Raw genomic sequence first — 19,343 nt, forward strand, 5'->3', positions numbered from 1 at the left:
GGTGCGCTCGATGGTGTCAAGGCACAACATCGCTGAGCAGAAGTCTGGCGGCGGACCCCCACCCACTCCACCCCAATTCACAGCATGGGAGCAAGAGGTAGTAAACATCCTGCATCCTGATGGCCTCGCTGGAGTACCCGGAGGAATGGACTCTGGTAAGTCGATTCTCAACTACTTCACCCCCCCCCAGCATGCCAAACCACACCCCCACCCTCACCCCCAATCTCAACCCCCAGCACACATCCTCCCTGCCAATGTCTCACCAGCACAACCCACCCTAAACAACACCAACCCCTGAATGCCAACACAAACCATAGACACCCATCACCTATGCATGACCACTGCACATACCCATCCACCCCCCCCAACCACCCTCACAACACCTCCCACAAGGGAATGCCAGCACTGGTGGACAAGGGCACTCACAAAATGCACGCCATGGCACACACATAAGCAATAACCATACTCTTTTACCCCTGCAGGGCCCGAACGCCAACACACCGCCACGGAGGGTCCAGATTTGTCCATCTCACCCCCAGAACAGGCCCCCAGTGAGGACAGCAGCTCTGTCGACCTAGAACCTGATGACCAGCCCGGACCATCGGGGACCTCTGGACAGTCGGTTCCCCACACACAGATACAGGCCACAGCAGACCCAACCCTCTCTGGGAATACCAGCACAGCTCCCACCCAGCAGGCCCATGCCTCTGTCTCCAGGACGCGTCAATCAGCGGTGTGTCCGCCACTACAGGGCACCCAGGCTGACCCAACACCCCAACAACAACAGGGACCTGGGGGCAGTGGTAGTGGGCACACCGTCCTGGGGACAGAGGCCCGGGGAAACAGGGCAACTGGGAGGGCTGCAGTGCGACAGGGGGGGGAGGACAGGCCCAGGGAACCGACTCTCCAAGAGGCCCTCACCACCATCATGGGAGCATACCACCACTCCCAGGAGACGATGGCGACGGTACTGGCCAGATTCACAGAGATCCAGGCACAGCAGGAGGAACGCTACATGGGGTTCAGCAATGAACTCAGGAACATCGCTACCGCTATGGGGACCATAGTCCAGGCCCTCAACCGGATAGAAAACACATTGCGGGACCATGTGGCACCCCAAAGGGCCCCTGTCACTAGCCAGGACCAGGAACAGCCTACCACCTCCGCCGGCGCTAGTGGACAGGAGGCCCCACCACAATGACAGCCCACCAGAACCCCACCTCCTGCTGAAGAACAACCACCCCGCAAGCGGAACCTGAGATCTCACAGGAAGACAGAGTAGGATGCCAAGACCGCCGCCAGCATAAGATACCCCCTGATGTCATCCCACTGTCCCACATTGTCACCCTGTCCAACCTTAAACAGCCCCTGCTCCATCCTTCCACAGGCATATGGACAATGCACCTGTGAAACTGAGAACTGGACTCTGCCATGGACATTACTCCACCCCCACCCATCACCGTTTTAATATCATGTACCAATATCTAGCACTATAAATAAATCACTCATTGCACTGAAATCATTCAGGAGTCAGCCTGTATTTTTTACAAATGTTTTACACATTACTGTTCAATAATGTTCAGTCAATTTGTGATGACAACATACCGATGTCAATAAGCTTTAGTCCATGGGCTAACCAAGCAGAAGTCACGCAGTGGGTCATACAGCACTGAAAAGGGAAGGGAACATAAAAAATCAGTTAAAAAGAACTGTGGGGAAATACACAAAGTAGAGATGCAGGAGGCTTTAAGTAAATGTTAAATGGCGTGGGTGATTCTTACCTGTGTGCTACTGAAAATACTGTAGGATAACTGTGTCCCTGTTGTCTGTGTCGTCCCCGTCGTCTTCCTCCTCTTCACTCTCCACAGGCTCCACAGCTGCTACAACACCACCATCTGGACCATCCTCCTGCAGGAAAGGCACCTGCCGTCGCAAAGTTAGATTGTGAAGCATACAGCAGGCCACGATGATCTGGCACACCTTCTTTGGTGAGTACATCAGGGATCCACCTGTCATATGCAGGCACCTAAACCTGGCCTTCAGGACCCCGAAGGTTCTTTCTATGATCCTCCTAGTTCGACCATGGGTCTCATTGTAACGTTCCTCTGCCCTGGTCCGGGGATTCCTCACTGGGGTCAATAGCCAAGGCAGGTTGGGGTAACCAGAGTCACCAATTAGCCACACAAGTTGTCTCTGTAGCTGTTCCATCACATAAGGGATGCTGCTATTACGCATAACATACGCATCATGCACTGACCCAGGGAACTTGGCATTTACATGGGAGATGTACTGGCCAGCCAAACAGACCACCTGGACATTCATCGAATGGTAATTTTTCCTGTTTCTGTACACCTGCTCATCGTCTTTTGGGGGTACTAAAGCCACATGGGTCCCATCAATGGCACCAATGATGTTGGGGATATGTCCAAGGGCATAGAAATCACCCTTCACAGTGGGCAAATCAGCCTCCTCAGGGAAAACAATGTAGCTCCGCATGTGTTTCATCAGGGCAGACAACACTCTGGACAAAATCTTTGAAAACATAGGCTGAGACATTCCAGATGACATGGCCACTGTTGTCTGGAATGAGCCACTTGCCAAAAAATGGAGGACTGACAGAACCTGCACTAGAGGGGGAATTCCTGTGGGTTGGCGGATGGAGGACATCAGGGCTGGCTCCAGCTGGGCACACAGTTCATGTATAGTGGCACGGTCAAGTCGGTAACGTAGTATGATATGGCGTTCTTCCATTGTCGACAGGTCCACCAGCAGTCGGTACACGCGAGGATTCATCCTTCTCCTCGCAAGTCCCAGCGGACGGTGCCTAGGAAGGACAACATGGAGTATGGAGTCAAGCAAATCACAGGTACGTTCACCACAGCTTGCATAGCACACGGTTATCTATGTATTGAAAGGCGTGTATGTGTGGCAATGCAAGGCCTAGGCCTGTGTGACACAGTTGAAATTAAGCCATGTGGGCCCTTGAAATGGCGGCTGCCTGACCTGTGAAGTGGGACAATGGGATGTGAGGTCAATGCGCTGGCGTGGCACACCGTGGCGGTAGGCGGTCGAAGACCGCTGTACGAAGACGCATTGGTTAACATTGAAGCCTATGGGTTTCAGGAGCCAATGAGGATGTGCGCCGGCGGTCGCGGTACGCACCGCCGCGGTACGCACCGCCGCGGGCGTGACCGCCATTTTCTATCTGCTTAATCACTCGAGACCTGATCATCCACAGGAGAGGACCTATACTGCAAGTGCTGCTGTGACCTCGGTTTGGAAGAGACAATGGCTGCTGCGACTGGGGAAAGGGCCCCTGCCTTCACGTCTGAAGAGTTGGAGAAACTTGTGGATGGGGTCCTCCCCCAGTATGCGTTACTCTACGGTCCTCCAGACCAACAGGTAAGTACACTGGGTGCACATTGAATGGGCTATGCCTGTGTTGAGTGGGGTGGATGTAAGATGGTGGGGTGGGGAGCGAATGAGGAGTGCAACGCACGACAGATGAGAGCATGTGCCACATGGCAAAGTTGGGGAGGGGGGGGCAATCACATCTAACATGCAGATAAATGATGATATTTCTTTTCCCACCCTGTACATGTCAAATAGGTCAGCACCCATCAGAAAGTCGACATTTGGCGTGCCATCGCCAAGGAAGTCCGGGCCCTGGGGGTCCACATCAGACGGGGCACCCACTGCCGCAAGAGGTGGGAGGACATCCGCCGCGGGACCAGGAAGACCGCCGAGTCACTGCTGGGGATGGCCTCCCAACCTAGGAGGGGTGCCAGTCGTACCCTGACCCCCCTGATGTTCCGGATCCTGGCAGTGGCCTACCCTGATTTGGATGGGCGCTTGAGGACATCACAGCAGACACAAGGGGGTGAGTATCAGCACATTCTGCTATCTATATGCGCAGTGGAGGCGTCTGGGTGGGGGAGGAGTCTTGTGGGTGACATTAGGCCAGGGCGCTTTCTGTAGTGTAGTCCTCTCCTTTAGGCATGGCCCTGTGCCCCCGCCCCCCACCTCTGTAGGGTGCCAAGTACAGCTATCCATGGTCCTGCATCATCCATGTGTGTATTTGTTGTGCATAGACCTGTAGGCCTGGTCACAAGTACTGAGTAGTATACCCCGATTGCGCAGCGTAGTGCATGAGGCTCCTGTGTCTGTCCTCTCCGCCAACGGTGTTGACATTGCATGCACTCAACCTGTTTTTTTTTTCTCCCCCCACCCTTTTTCTTACTCTTCTTGTGCATGTGTGCATTAGCATCATCAGGCGGAGGAGAATTGGCATCGGAGCACGAGGGAGCTGCAACTCACAAGGACCCGGTGGGCTGTGGTACAGACACCGAGGGCACCAGTGATACGGAGGGCGAGGGGAGCACCACAACAGGGACCGGTGGTGACACCAGCGACACCGACACGTCCTCGGATGGGAGCCACCCAGCGCACCAGCCCCGCCCTCCCAGCAGCCCCTCAGCCTACGCTCTGTGCCCGCTTGCCCAAGAAGGCGGGCGTCTCCTTCGCCCCAGGCACCTCAGCCCCTGCCCCTGTTACCCCTGCTGCCCTCAGTGAGGAGGTCATTGACCTCCTGAGGACCATCATTGTTGGGCAGACTACCCTTTTGAATGCCATCCAGGGGGTAGAAAGGGAGGTGCATCGGAGCAATGCCTACCTGGAGGGCATTCATTCGGGTCAGGCTGCCCATCAACGATCATTCAATTCACTGGCCTCAGCACTGACGGCAGCCATTGTCCCTGTTTCCAGCCTCCCTCTTCTAACTGCCTCCACCCTGTCTCTGTCTCCTGTTCCTCAGCCTATCCCATCCACACCATCAGACCAGCCTGCACACACCTCAACACTCAAGGGCAGCTCATCCAGACACAAGCACCACAGATCCCACAAACAGTCACCCAAGCAACACCCAGATGCAGACATGCCAACAGTCACTATCACCTCTGTGTCCCCCTCCTCCTCGTCTCCCCCCTCCCTCCCTGTGACGTCTACACTCACACCTGCATGCACACCACCATCAGCCAGTGCTTCCATCACCAGCACACCCTCCACACCAGTCCGCACACGTGCAGTCACCACCCCCACTGCCATTTACACGTCCCCTGTGTCCTCTCCCACTGTGTCTGTCACCCCCTCTTCCAAGACACACAAACGCAGGCAGCCACCCACCCAACAGCCATCCACCTCACGACAGCCTACGTCACAATCACCTGCACCCAAACACAGCACACCTGACTCTCCTACAACCACATCCTCTTCCTCCACTCCCATCACCGTTACTGCCACCCTTTACCTTGGTCCTAAAAAACTTTACCTCTCCAATCTTAACCTCTTTCCCTCCCCTGACCCACCCCCTCCATCTGCTAAGAGTCCCAAGAGCACCTCAGCCACCACCAGCCCAGCTACAAGTGTGACTGTAGTGCATGGGTTCTGGAGTCCACCCTTTGGCAGCAGTGACACATCTGTCAGCAGCAAGGGGACAGCCAGCCCCCCCCCTGGCAAGAGGACCCAGAAACTCAAGGGCCGCCATGCGAAGACTGACATGGCTGCCCCCAAGGACCAAAGTTCGCCCACTTCACCTGCTACAACATCCAGGGGAGGCAAGGCCCAGAGAGCCTCATCTAAGGAGCGAAAGGGCAGCAGGGCGGAGAAGTCAGCCAGCAGGAGCGCGGAGCAGGAGGGCCCCACAAGCCCAATCCCGGGTGTAAGGGAGGACACCCAAGGGCCCAGGACTCCGTCACCGAAGGGTCCAGCAACTGCACGGTCGGAGGGCGACTGAGCAGGGAGTCCAGGCCAGGTCTGGCTCCCTTGAATTACTGGACAAGCACCGCTGAACAGGGCCCCGCCGTGCAGAAGAGCACCGCTGAACAGGGCCCCGCCGTGCAGAAGAGCACCGCTGAACAGGGCCCCGCCGTGAAGATAAGCACCGCTGAACAGGGCCCCGCCGTGAAGATAGGCACCGCTGAACAGGGCCCCGCCGTGCAGAAGAGCACCGCTGAACAGGGCCCCGCCATGCAGAAGAGCACCGCTGAACAGGGCCCCGCCGTGAAGATAGGCACCGCTGAACAGGGCCCCGCCGTGCAGAAGAGCACCGCTGAACAGGGCCCCGCCGTGCAGAAGAGCACCGCTGAACAGGGCCCCGCCGTGAAGATAGGCACCGCTGAACAGGGCCCCGCCGTGCAGAAGAGCACCGCTGAACAGGGCCCCGCCGTGCAGAAGAGCACCGCTGAACAGGGCCCCGCCGTGAAGATAGGCACCGCTGAACAGGGCCCCGCCGTGCAGAAGAGCACCGCTGAACAGGGCCCCGCCGTGCAGAAGAGCACCGCTGAACAGGGCCCCGCCGTGAAGATAGGCACCGCTGAACAGGGCCCCGCCGTGAAGATAGGCACCGCTGAACAGGGCCCCGCCGTGCATCTCAAGCACCGCTCCGCTGGGCCCCGCCGTCTCAAGCACCGCTCCGCTGGGCCCCGCCGTCTCAAGCACCGCTCCGCTGGGCCCTTCCTGTCAAGTACCGCTCCGCTGGGCCCTTCCTGTCAAGCACCGCTCCGCTGGGCCCCGCCGTCTCAAGCACCGCTCCGCTGGGCCCTTCCTGTCAGGCACCGCTCCGCTGGGCCCCGCCGTCTCAAGCACCGCTCCGCTGGGCCCTTCCTGTCAAGCACCGCTCCGCTGGGCCCCGCCATCTCAAGCACCACTCCGCTGGGCCCTTCCTGTCAAGCACCGCTCCGCTGGGCCCCGCCGTCTCAAGCACCGCTCCGCTGGGCCCTTCCTGTCAAGTACCGCTCCGCTGGGCCCTTCCTGTCAAGCACCGCTCCGCTGGGCCCCGCCGTCTCAAGCACCGCTCCGCTAGGCCCTTCCTGTCAAGCACCGCTCCGCTGGGCCCCGCCATCTCAAGCACCGCTCCGCTGGGCCCTTCCTGTCAAGCACTGCTCCGCTGGGCCCCGCCATCTCAAGCACCGCTCCGCTGGGCCCTTCCTGTCAAGCACCGCTCCGCTGGGCCCCGCCATCTCAAGCACCGCTCTGCTGGGCCCTTCCTGTCAGGCACCGCTCCGCTGGGCCCCGCCGTCTCAAGCACCGCTCTGCTGGGCCCTTCCTGTCAAGCACCGCTCCGCTGGGCCCCGCCATCTCAAGCACCGCTCCGCTGGGCCCTTCCTGTCAAGCACCGCTCCGCTGGGCCCCGCCGTCTCAAGCACCGCTCCGCTGGGCCCTTCCTGTCAAGTACCGCTCCGCTGGGCCCTTCCTGTCAAGCACCGCTCCGCTGGGCCCCGCCGTCTCAAGCACCGCTCTGCTGGTCCCTTCCTGTCAAGCACCGCTCCGCTGGGCCCGCCGTCTCAAGCACCGCTCCGCTGGGCCCTTCCTGTCAAGCACCGCTCCGCTGGGCCCCGCCGTCTCAAGCACCGCTCCGCTGGGCCCTTCCTGTCAAGTACCGCTCCGCTGGGCCCTTCCTGTCAAGCACCGCTCCGCTGGGCCCCGCCGTCTCAAGCACCGCTCTGCTGGTCCCTTCCTGTCAAGCACCGCTCCGCTGGGCCCCGCCGTCTCAAGCACCGCTCCGCTGGGCCCTTCCTGTCAAGTACCGCTCCGCTGGGCCCTTCCTGTCAAGCACTGCTCCGCTGGGCCCCGCCGTCTCAAGCACCGCTCCGCTGGGCCCTTCCTGTCAAGCACCGCTCCGCTGGGCCCCGCCGTCTCAAGCACCGCTCCGCTGGGCCCTTCCTGTCAGGCACCGCTCCGCTGGGCCCCGCCGTCTCAAGCACCGCTCCGCTGGGCCCTTCCTGTCAAGCACCGCTCCGCTGGGCCCGCCATCTCAAGCACCGCTCCGCTGGGCCCTTCCTGTCAAGCACCGCTCCGCTGGGCCCCGCCGTCTCAAGCACCGCTCCGCTGGGCCCTTCCTGTCAAGTACCGCTCCGCTGGGCCCTTCCTGTCAAGCACCGCTCCGCTGGGCCCCGCCGTCTCAAGCACCGCTCTGCTGGTCCCTTCCTGTCAAGCACCGCTCCGCTGGGCCCCGCTGTCTCAAGCACCGCTCCGCTGGGCCCTTCCTGTCAAGCACCGCTCCGCTGGGCCCCGCCGTCTCAAGCACCGCTGGCACAATGACAGTGCCGGTTCTGTGTCGAGCTACTGTTCACAGTTCACTGTGCCCACCATGCCTCCTCCATGACCAGTGATCTCTGTAATCCACCTGATGGACTGTGGCTTTGCACTCCCCAGGATGGCACAGTGGGCAAACCACCCACTGTAGAGACATTGAGAGACTGTGGCTTTGCACTCTCCAGGATGGCACAGTGGGCATGGTGGCCCCTTCGTGGATCTGGCGTCGTGGACTCATGTGGCTGTGGTGCCCCCCCTTCCCTTCCCCCTGAGGTGCCTGTAGTTTTATCATCAGATGCCCCAGCAGTGTTCTCTCCAACGGACTCAGGTCTCCTGTGTGGGCTTTGCCCTTGTGTTGATACACTTTGGCCCACGGACACTTGGCATTTCGTTAAATGTGCAGGACTAATTGCCTCGGTTTATCGATTGCACAAAATATTTATTTACTTTTGTATTATTTTTATTGCTATTTGACCATGACTTAACAGAGGCTATTTTTTACATAAATTTTGTTTCTCTATTTAATTATGTCTTTGCATTTTTCCGGGGGGTTTGGGTGGTGTCACTGTGACTTGTTGCTCTGCATTGGTGTGTACATAGTTTGGGTGGGGGGTGGGGGTCGCATATGTGTGTGCCGTAACCTTTCCTCCTCCCCCCTCCCCTGTGTCGTAGGTGCAGTACTCACCGTTGTCGTCTGCGCCGGCGTTCGTACTCGTGGTAGATGAGCAGGTAGGCGAGAGCAGGTAGGATGTTTAATTCGGGTTCCATGCTGTCCTCCTTCCTCGTGGAGTGCATAGAGGTGAGCGTTTTCCCGTTCGTAGTCTGTTTCCGCCGTGTTTTTATCGGCGGTGCTCCCGCCCCGGAAAAGGTGGCGGATTGGTGAGTTGTGATAGTGTGGGCGGTACATTGTCTGCCGCCTGTCTGTTGGCGGTGACCGCTGCGCTGTTTGTTTGTCCCGCCGTGGCAGTCGGAGTGTTAAAGTGGCAGGCTGTGTTGGCGGTTCCCGCCAGGGTCAGGGTTGGCCGCCGCTTTATCACCGACCGCCAGGGTTAGAATCACCCCCTATATGTTCCGCAAGGTGGCACTAGTCAAGATCTGCTTCCCAATCCACCACCTTGGGCGGTCTGTCTGCTCCCCAGTCCCATGCTATATTACATGTGGCCACCCCAGCCACCAGTTGAGTCAGATTCTCTGATGGCTGGGCTACACTTCCTCACCAGTTATTTGTAGTGGGAGCCTGCAGGCCTCCAGTGGGAGTGTGAGGCCAGTCACCTGGGTCATTATTTCTCTTACATCCCTCCAATAGCTCTGGACAGATGGGCAGTCCCACCGTATGTGAACGAACGTTCCTACTTGGTCTCACCCTCTATCGCAAGGGTCCGATGCACACCTCTTTGGTTTGCACAAAAGAGGTCTGGAGCACTATGTTCTGTGCACTATTCTCAACTGGACAAGACAAAATCATGATTGGATTGCCACCTCCCTGGGACTCTGCACCACCTCTGACCAGTCATTATCATCTATGAGTCCAAGGTTGCCCTCCCAAGCCCTCTGCAGGGCTCCTAGTCGGTCTGGAGAACTGTTAATCATTTTCCAATATGTCAGGGAGACCACTTTTTCCGGCATGGGGCCCAGGAAAAGACAATCCCCCAGTGGCGAGGACTCATGCTGCTGCTCCTCTGCTGCAATAGGACGTCACAGAGCATGTCCCAATTATCAGGAGCGTTCAGTATTCCCCATCCTGTAGTCAGTCTGAAGGACGTCAAAGGATATGTAATGATCACCTTCCGCAGATGAGATGTGAGTGCCTTAGCAAGCAGTCTCTACTTTGAGAGAGATATGGGTCGAAACAACCCACACTCATCTTGGGGCTTACCGTTCTTTGCGATCACTACTATTGTCGCTGTACTTTGGTCCTCTGGCAACCTACCTTCCTCCCTGGCTGATCTACACATGTCCAACATGGCACCCACCAACTTGTCAACTATCGATTTGAATAATTCCACCGGTAGGCCTTTTGGCTCAGCAGCCTTCTCTGACTGCAGATCTCTAATGGCTCTTTGAATTTCGCTCACTGTGAGGTGTTTTGCTCAAGGGACTGTCTGTCTTCCTCCATTAGGACAGGGAGGGAAACATCCTTCAAGAGTTCCACACATTCATTACTTGAGCGAGTGGTCTGTAGGGCGTATAGATCTTGGTAGCAATCCCAGAATGCATCAGCAATGGCAGCACCCTTGCATGGAGAGCCCCCATATAGTCGTGAATTTCTGGCACCCAGTTCCGTTCCTTGTCCCTTTTTTCCAACCACGCAATTAACTTGCCCACTTTGTCACACACATTGTAGAGGAAAAGCGGAATCCTCAAAGCGTAAGTGTGAGCCCTTTGTTCAAACCATTCCCTCAACTCCTGCTGTTTGAGGTGGAGCTGAAGACCTTTTGGGAGTTATCCTCCCCACCTCTCTGGACAGAGGTGTCAAGAGCCAGGATTTCACACTCCAGCGCCTCTATTTAGAGTTTGTTCTCCATTTTCCTCCCCCCCAATCAGAACCTAAGCGTGGCCATGAATCACCGCCTTGAAGGCTTCCCAAAGGACGCAGGGAGAGGCCACCACATCTCTGTTCTACTGGAAGTATTGGTCTGTCCGGTCTCTGATACTGTCTCTAGTAGTCTGGTCCTTGAGAAGCTGTGGATCACGAAATTGAGGCATCCGGGTCGTCCTTCGGTGGCCAACCAGGCGCACCTCCAATGGGGAGTGGTTGGAAATGCCACGCGCCTTGTGGTTGGCAGCTTTAAATTGTGGAGCATGGAGAAGGGTAGTGAAAACATAATCTAATCAAGAGGGATGCCCGTAGGCCACAGGCAGGTGTGTGAACTGGTGTTTGGTTGGGATAAGTGCCCACCATAAGTCAGTCAGTCCCAAAGCATCCATAAAGGCCTGAGAGGGCCATGGTCCCCACTTTTAGTTAGTACTGGATCCCTATGCAAGTCGGGGTCCATAAGGGCATTCATGTCTCCCACGAGTACTAATATACCTAGGGGCGTTTGCAGCAGGGAGGCACTAAGAGCAGGTAAGGTCTCTACGTGTAAGCGCAGCAGCACATGTATGGAAGCATGTATTCAGAGTGTCGCTCTCTTAGATGCCTGTGTGCACCACAAACCTCCCCCGTGGATCATACCATGTGTTGTGTGGAACATAGGGGACTGAGGTTTTGTTGAGGATCCCATCTCCTCTCAAATTAGAGGTAAAGCCTGCTTGGGCTAACAATTTATAGCCAAATCTGTCAAGTGGTTTCCCTTAAGGTGGGTTTCCTGCAAAAGAACCACATCGAGCCAGCCTGTGGAGGAATTGCATCACTTTTGTTCGCTTGATTTTGCTACTGAGTCCATTAATGATCCAGGTAAGGATTTTCAGGGCTGGGTCTGAGCTAGGCGTCAGGATGTCACTGAGACGTAGTAAGGCCACATGCAGGACCCATTGCGCGTCCTCCCCACCATTAAGTATGCCTGGTAACAGTGATTTACCATGGTAATTGTAAAGCAGAAACAGAGCAAGAGCATAAACATGGGCATCCTATAAAAAAAAACAAAATATACAGCAGCCCTCCAACTAATCACCACCACCCAACAATCCTGCATAGCAGGCTCAAAACTGCCCACACTGCTCCAACTTGCAGAGCACCTGTTACGCACCCCTGAAAGCACCAAACATAGGGGTTAGTTTGCTCTGCCCAATTAGGATGGACAAAAACTGATATCAAACTGTATATCCCCGAACATTTCCAATTAGCACATCAACAGTTTTGTTGTTACTAAAGAGTAGCACTGTAGTTCCCCCCCACAGTTGCACTCCACCCCTGCAAAAGCAGGTGGGTAGCCCCGTTGCCCAGCCCAGCACAATGTATGCGTTGCCAGTCTGAAGTTATCTTCTTCAGTTTTGTGTCCCCTTGGGGATCAGCTTTTGGGTTAGGTTCTCCATCATCTACAGGGGGCTTGGAGGGCCTCTCCATGTACGACCTCGCCTGAGTCCACAGGAGCTGTGCTGATCCACCATGCGCCCGCCCTCCAGCGAGTACCAGGCCTCCTTTCGTGAGGTAAAATGCCAGTATTTGCCCTCAGCCACCACTCGCAGTCGTGCAGGATATAACATCATATATTTAACATCCTTGGCACACAGGGCTTTTTTTGACCTTGTTGAAATTGGTACGCTGTCGTTGAACCTGCAAGGTGAAGTCCAGGAATAACCTCACCACAGCATTTTCACAGTGGAGTTCGTCTGAGATTCAGTGTCCCTGTCCCGCCAATTGATGACCCTGACAATCATTGTTTGTGGGGGAGGGAACCGGGGGGGGGGGACACAAATCTAGGAGTAGGCACCAGCACCCGATGGGTCGTCTCAAAAGTGAAGAATTTTGACAGGTGCTTGGATTTTAGGGATAAGGTTATCATGAATGAGATCAGTACTGGAGATCTGTAGTTACAGGTAAGTAACTCATTTTCTTTTCCAGTATTGGATCTTTCATATATTCAGATGCCTGAATCTGAATAGCAAGCAGATATAGTACTTAACATTTTAGTAATTTAAGTACCCTTTGAGGATGGCGGATAACAACTTAATTCATATCTATATTTCTAAAGTATAATTACTGTATCTATGATGAAACAATCATGTAGTACACAACAACATTACATGAATATCTACATAAATATCAATAAATGCCGCCATGAACAGAGGCTCATGTTACTGGAACAGGTGACTTAACACCGCCTATCCTACGGCTGCATCACTGCACAGCGCCGATTCCAGGCAGTAGTGCTGCATGAAAGTGTGGGTGCTTTTCCAAGTCCCAGCATAGCATATCTTTTCCAATTAAACACCCGCAAAAAGAGCAGCCGAGGTGGACACTGTCCTTGTTAAATGCACCCATACCTTGACTGCAAGTGTTTTGCCAGCTTTTGAATGGTGAAACTGCATAGCAGCATAAATCCATCTTGTAATAGTTGCTTTTGTAACTGACGCACCCTGTTGGTATGACCAACTGGCACTAAAAGTTGATTAGTCTTCTATTTATGTTTAGTATGATGTAAATAGACCTCATTTAATTTCCAGAGTATGAAGAGATCTTTCAGCTGGTGAATGAAGATTTTGGAAAAAGTACGACATATGATAGGTTTGTTGAGATGCAACTGACATACAACCTTGGTAATGAACCTTGGATTTTTTTCTGATCAGCACATAATCATCAGCCAAACATTGAAAATACTCTTGGGTTGTGAAAGCCTGTATTTCGCTAACTCCTCTTGCCAAAATGAGAGCCAACAGTAATGCGTCCATGTAAGAAACTTCAGGTCAGTCTGCTTTGTGGATGGATTTGAATGGGGGTTCATAATTTGGGAGAGAACTGTATTGAGATGCATTCCGGAGGAGGAGCTTGTATCAGAGGAAAGGCTCTGAATAATCCCTTTACAATTTAAAAAACAAATGTTGTGGAACAGAGCAAAAGAGTGTGCGAAGAACATCTGTACTGTGAGGTTACTGCTAGGTGAACCCTGACAGGCGTATGCACTATTCCTGATCTATCAAGCGATAGGAGACTCAGCAGAATATGCTCAAGTGATGCTTCCAGTGGATGTAAGTTAGATTGTTGACACCATGAACAGAATTGTTTTCATTTTAACTTGTATATTTTGTTTGTGGATTCAGCTCTTGTTTTGGTAGGATATCCCCACACTCCTGAGGAATGTCTGGATCTTTGAACTCGTAGAATTTAGGAGCCATGCACACAAGTGGAGATAGGCTGGTTCCGGATGTAGGACTTAGCCCTGGTTCATGGTCAACAAGGCTTGCATTGCCAGGAGGTGAAGATGATTGGATTCCAACAACAGGAGGAGTTCCAAAAAACAGTGTTGCCTGGGCTACCTGGGAGCAATCAGGATGAGTCAACTGTGTTTCCCACTCATTTTGTTAAGAACCTTTGGTATGAGAGGGAATGGGGAAAGGGTACGTATAAATTCTGGGCCATCTGATCAAAAAGGCATTCCCCCACGACCCTAGAGGCAGGTACCAACTGGCAAATAACTGGCATTTGGTGTTCTTGTCTGTTGCGAAGAGGTCCAACGCTGGTTTGCCCCAATGTGAGAATATCTTGTCCAGCTCCATCTGATCCAGTTTCCTCTAGTGGCAACTGTCTTCGGTTCTGCTGAGTGTGTCGGCTAAGGTGTTGCTTACTCCGGACACATGCTCAGCTATCAGAGACATTTTAGGGGTTGTGAGCTAATTCTAAAGCTTCAGAGCCTCTTTGGAGAGCCTTAACGGCCATGTATAGTGCATGCTGGTCGTATTGTCCGTATGACCCAGCACCGGAGAACCTGCTATCCCTTGGAAGAAAGGCTTGCAGGGTGAGAAAGATGGCTTTCAGCTCTAGTCTGTTGATATATCTGGTCTTTTGGAACGCAGACTACTTCCCGAGAATATGCAGGTGGCCACCCCAGCCTTGAATAAAGGCATTTGTCGTCATTATGAAGTCAGGTTTCTGAGGCAAGAATGTGAGGCCCTTTGATAGATGAGAGGCCTGAGAACACCACACGCTAGGGTTTCCCTCATTCTTGGAGTGATGGTTATGATGCCCTTGGAAGATCCTTGTGCTTGGATCCACTGTTTTTGTAACTCCTCTTGCAATGGTCTCATATGCAGGCGTACAAGAGGTACTAGATTAACTGCGGAGGACATTATGCCCAGCAGTGACATGTAGAGGTACACTGAAGCAGACTTTCTTTTGAGAGTTTGACTGCCAGGTTTCTCCATCTTTGTTGTGGGTCTTGAGAAGGATAAACCTTGTTTTGGATTATATACAAATAGGATTCTAGGAACATTATGCTTTGTTTTGGAATAGTTGTTGATTTCCAAATTATGACAGTGAGACTCAGCTTGCAAAATAATGTAAGGCAAGCTTTTGTGGCTCTGGAAGCTTGCAACAGTGTTGGAGTGTTTAGTAATCGTCTAAGTAGGGAAACACCTGGTCACCTTGGTTTCTGAGAATGGCTGCTACTGGTGCCAGGCACTTGGTGAAGATGCAATGCACTGACTTGAAGCAGAATGGAAAAACTCTGAATTGTAATGGGAACAGACTATGGTGAAGAGAAGATATTTTCTGATTTTGGGATGTATGGTGAAGTGAAAAATGCATCCTGCAAATTCAATATTATCAAAGTCTCCATGGTTTAGGAGCTGCAGGATGTCAGAAAGAGTGGCCATCTGAAATGATTGCTTGCAGATGAATTTGTTCAGTTTCCTTAGGTCTAGAATGGGCCTCCATTCCCCACTTTTCTTTCTTATCAGGAAGGAGCAGGAGTAGAAGCCTATGCTTTTCTGTGTAGACTGAACTTTTTCTAATTCCCTCTTGGCAAGCATGCGGAGAGCTTTTTTTCAAAAAGTGAAGCCGAGGTGGGTGCACTTCCTTTGGAGATTGTTTGGTGGTCTTGTACAAATTCCCGGGAAGGCCATAGGTGACCAGGTCCAATACCCAGTTGTCTGATGTTATATCTCTCTACTGAGGGAGGTAGCTGTCAATATTCACACCCATGAGATGGGAAGAATTGAATGCATTCAGCCCCTGGTCTAGGTCACAGTTTACGAGTGTCACGAACCTCGAAGGATTGTTTCCACCGAAGTTCTTGTTTGGTATCGGCTGCCGTGGGAGGCTGGTGGTATATCTGTTGGTAGGAAGGCCTGTGCTGGGATTAGAAGGGCTGGTATTGTTGGGAGTGTTGATGTTCCCCTCTGTTTGTTGAAAACCCTCTTCCACAAGCCCTCCGAAAGGGCAACTTCTTGAACTGAAGGGTGCAGAGGAACACAGCCATATCTGTCTGTTTTTACTGCCAACAGTGCACCGTCTTTGAGCCTACCAATCTGAGTTTCCCCGTAGTAGGCCATATCTAAGATCTTAGATTATACTTCTGGTCTAAATGATGTGGCTTTAAGTGTCTCAAGGCTGCTGCCCAGCCAGTTGACGAAAACCTGTTGAGGAGATGTCCAATGCATAATCTATAATATCGGAGAAAGTGCTCTCACCCTCCTGTAAAATCTTTCTTGCTTCCTCTTTCTTGCCCTTAGACACTAGATAGATGAGGCTGCTGATATCGGACCACATCTGTCAATCGTATCAACAAAGGATCGCCAGAGAGTTGGCCCCTCGAACAGTGATGCAGACAGGACGGCAAACCTCTTCCCTATATTATCTAAATGCCTGCCCTATTTGTATGGTGGCGCAGAAATGTGAGTAGAAGGATTCTTGAAGCAACGTTGCATCACTTGTAAATCACAGAATCTGACTTGGGATACCCTGTGAGGCAAGTGGGGGAATCCTCTGGGGCCCTATATTTTTTATGTACATGAGGTAGCACTGCAGTCACTATAGCTGGGTTCTTTATGATTTTCTAATCCTCTCCTCTGAGATATCGTCAAGGGCGGGGATGGCTCCAACTGACTTCTTTGCCTGTTCTCTGAAGTCATAGAGGAACCAGTCTATCTGCTTAATGGAAGTTGGCAGGTGGAATCGTGTTTCTGCCCAGTCCATTAAACTGTGGAAGCCCCTGATGTCCTCTGGGGGAGAATCTGAAGGGTCTGGCAGTGGATGCCACGGTGTGGGGATAAGGTAATCATTCCATTTAGTCCATGGAGGTTGAGGATCTTGGATCTTGCCTTCTCTTTCACCTTCTTAGAGGGTCCTTCCTTGGTGACACCGCTATGTTAGATGTAGGTGCAAACCTGGGCACAATAGGTGGAGGAATGTGTCTTGGAGTAGCAGGAGAGGTAATGTAATACTGGGTGCCTCCGCGGGGATTCAGGAAACCTTTTCCTGTAATCTTGCAGCATAGCCTGCAAACCCCGACGAGTGACATTGGCATCTGCACATCATCATGCGTAGGTTGTGGATGAGAAGGATATTGATAGCGTTCATAATGACTTTGTGAGGGGGTGGGGCACAACAGTGATGGTAATATTGCTCTTCTTCTTCCATGTCGTCATCATGGTACTTGACCTGGAGTTTTGATGGGCTGTGTGCTGCCCCGGTCCATCATTGTCCGACTCTTCCAGATCTAACAGCTGAGAAAGGGGAAAAGGTGAAACCTTGCTAAGAGCGATTAACTCAGGTGTAAGAGTTGTTCATGTCACATTTGGAAAACATTTTTTTTATTTTTTTTAAATCATCGACGACTGTTCCATCGGTGAGATCTTCCAGGTGATCGCCAGCAGCATTGGAAGGAGTCCAATCGACAATGTTGTCTGCAGTAATGTCAACGTCGACGGTGCTTTCGTGGATGACAGAATCCTCTTCCATGATACAAGTGCATCAATGGCTGTCATTGTCTTCGCTGATGACGGTATGGTGGATGAGACAGTGATGACCGTGAAGAGGCCTTCCTTGGAAGTACCAGACATGACAATTATCAGGATGAATATTGAACTTTAGAAAAGAAAAAACTGAGCAGAGCTCAGGGGGAACTCCCTTCACATGACGTGCGGTAGAAAATCAGAGGGATTCAACCTCTCTTGAGAGTATTCTCAGAGATGTGGAATTCCTATTGCCCGACGCCCTGGATATATTTTGGGGTCAAGGGCAACAAGTTTTCATGTTTATTTTGTCCTTGGGACAAGTAGGCTCAACCCCCTGCAGCACAAACCCTTTGGCTGCCAGTTTACAGAGAAGGTAACTGTCTAGCAGGTGAGGTAATGTATGTCCAAATGTTAATCTGTTCAAACTTGTATTTATGGTTCATTAATTAAAAGCCTTCATTAGTAGGGTTAGCGCTGTAAATAAATGTTTTAAGGTTACACTACACTACTGGATTTAGGGGCGGTTATGGTAGGGAGGCCGGAGAGGCTTTAAATCAGATCCCCAGAGAAAGACCACTCAGTCATTAGTTTTGTAGCAAAAGCGGCTTCTTCTGCTGAAGTTGTAAATTGGCTTTACACTCACAAGAAGACGAGAATTTAACAGCTATTCCACCTTCTCTAAAATACTATCAAAATGGGAAATCCGATAACCTGGAGATATGGAGAGGGCAATATTAAGGAGTGAGGAGGCAGTCATCCAGGTTCCAAAAGTTAAATATGCCAGGTGGCAAGGGATGGAAAGTCAAATACATCTAGAGCATCTTTAACTAAAGATTTGACATTTATAAGGCAAGCAGAAAATGCCCCAAATCCACTCTCCAAGCCCTTGGTAACAGAAAGAGATGTAGACACCCCACTACCCTGAGAAGAGCAATGTTTTTGGGTGGACACAACTGTACGATGCTGATAGTTTGGATAAAGGGCTGCATTAAAAAGTGCAGCAAAGTCAATGTAGGAAGGCATGTCACTCCCCAATCATCTCTCTTCTAGCAGCACTAATGTAGGGAGTGAGAACAGAGTTGAAAACAAACAAAACTAAACAAATACACTTGTTGCAAGCCTAAACAGGTTTAATGGCCCTGGCTTCGTAAGTTAAACTAGAAGAAAAAACTCCTACTGAGTCACTAAGCTAGGGAAAAATTCCCATACTAGTGACTTGGTATCTTAAGTACATTTAAGTTAAACTCCTTAATGCATCATAAATGCGGATAATTTTCCTTCCCTCCCACCAAATAATGAAAACTCCATTTAAATCCTAGTATGTTTTGAAATGGAGAGGGATGTCATACTAAGGCTCCTTGTCGTTCAACTACTGCTTTAGCCTTATAAGCACTTCAAAAGACCATTTCAAAGTCAATCAGAACTGACAGTGCCACCACCTATGTGGCAGGTGCTCATATTATTCATGAGCTCATGCATCTGGAACTGCTGACTGAAATTCTGATGTCAGAGTGCTTGACTCTGTGTGGTGTGCCTTTTTCAAAGGATAGTTACTTGAGAGCACAGATTTTGCAATTCGTCCTAAGGGGTGGGGTAATGGTTTAATTGCTCAAAACATACCAACTGGCAGCCCTTGATAGACTCAAATATTTTATGTGAGCTAAGGAAGAAGCCCCCTGTACCACCCAGAAGGAACTCCATGGATGTAAACTGTTATCAAAAAGTTAAAGCATGGCTCAATCAAATTGGGTAGCTTATCCTGGGCAACGTGGCAGCCCCCATACAAAATGTGTGATGTGTTGTGTGTATAACAGACTGTACTCATTGGCGGTTTCTCTTCGAGGGTGGGGGAGCATTGCCTTCCTGCCCTTTGCGAGCCCAGCAGGAAGAAACAGAATGCAATTAAATTATTTCATTGC

The sequence above is a fragment of the Pleurodeles waltl genome, chromosome 4_1 (assembly GCF_031143425.1).
Source record: "Pleurodeles waltl isolate 20211129_DDA chromosome 4_1, aPleWal1.hap1.20221129, whole genome shotgun sequence".
Classification (NCBI taxonomy): Eukaryota; Metazoa; Chordata; class Amphibia; order Caudata; family Salamandridae; genus Pleurodeles; species Pleurodeles waltl.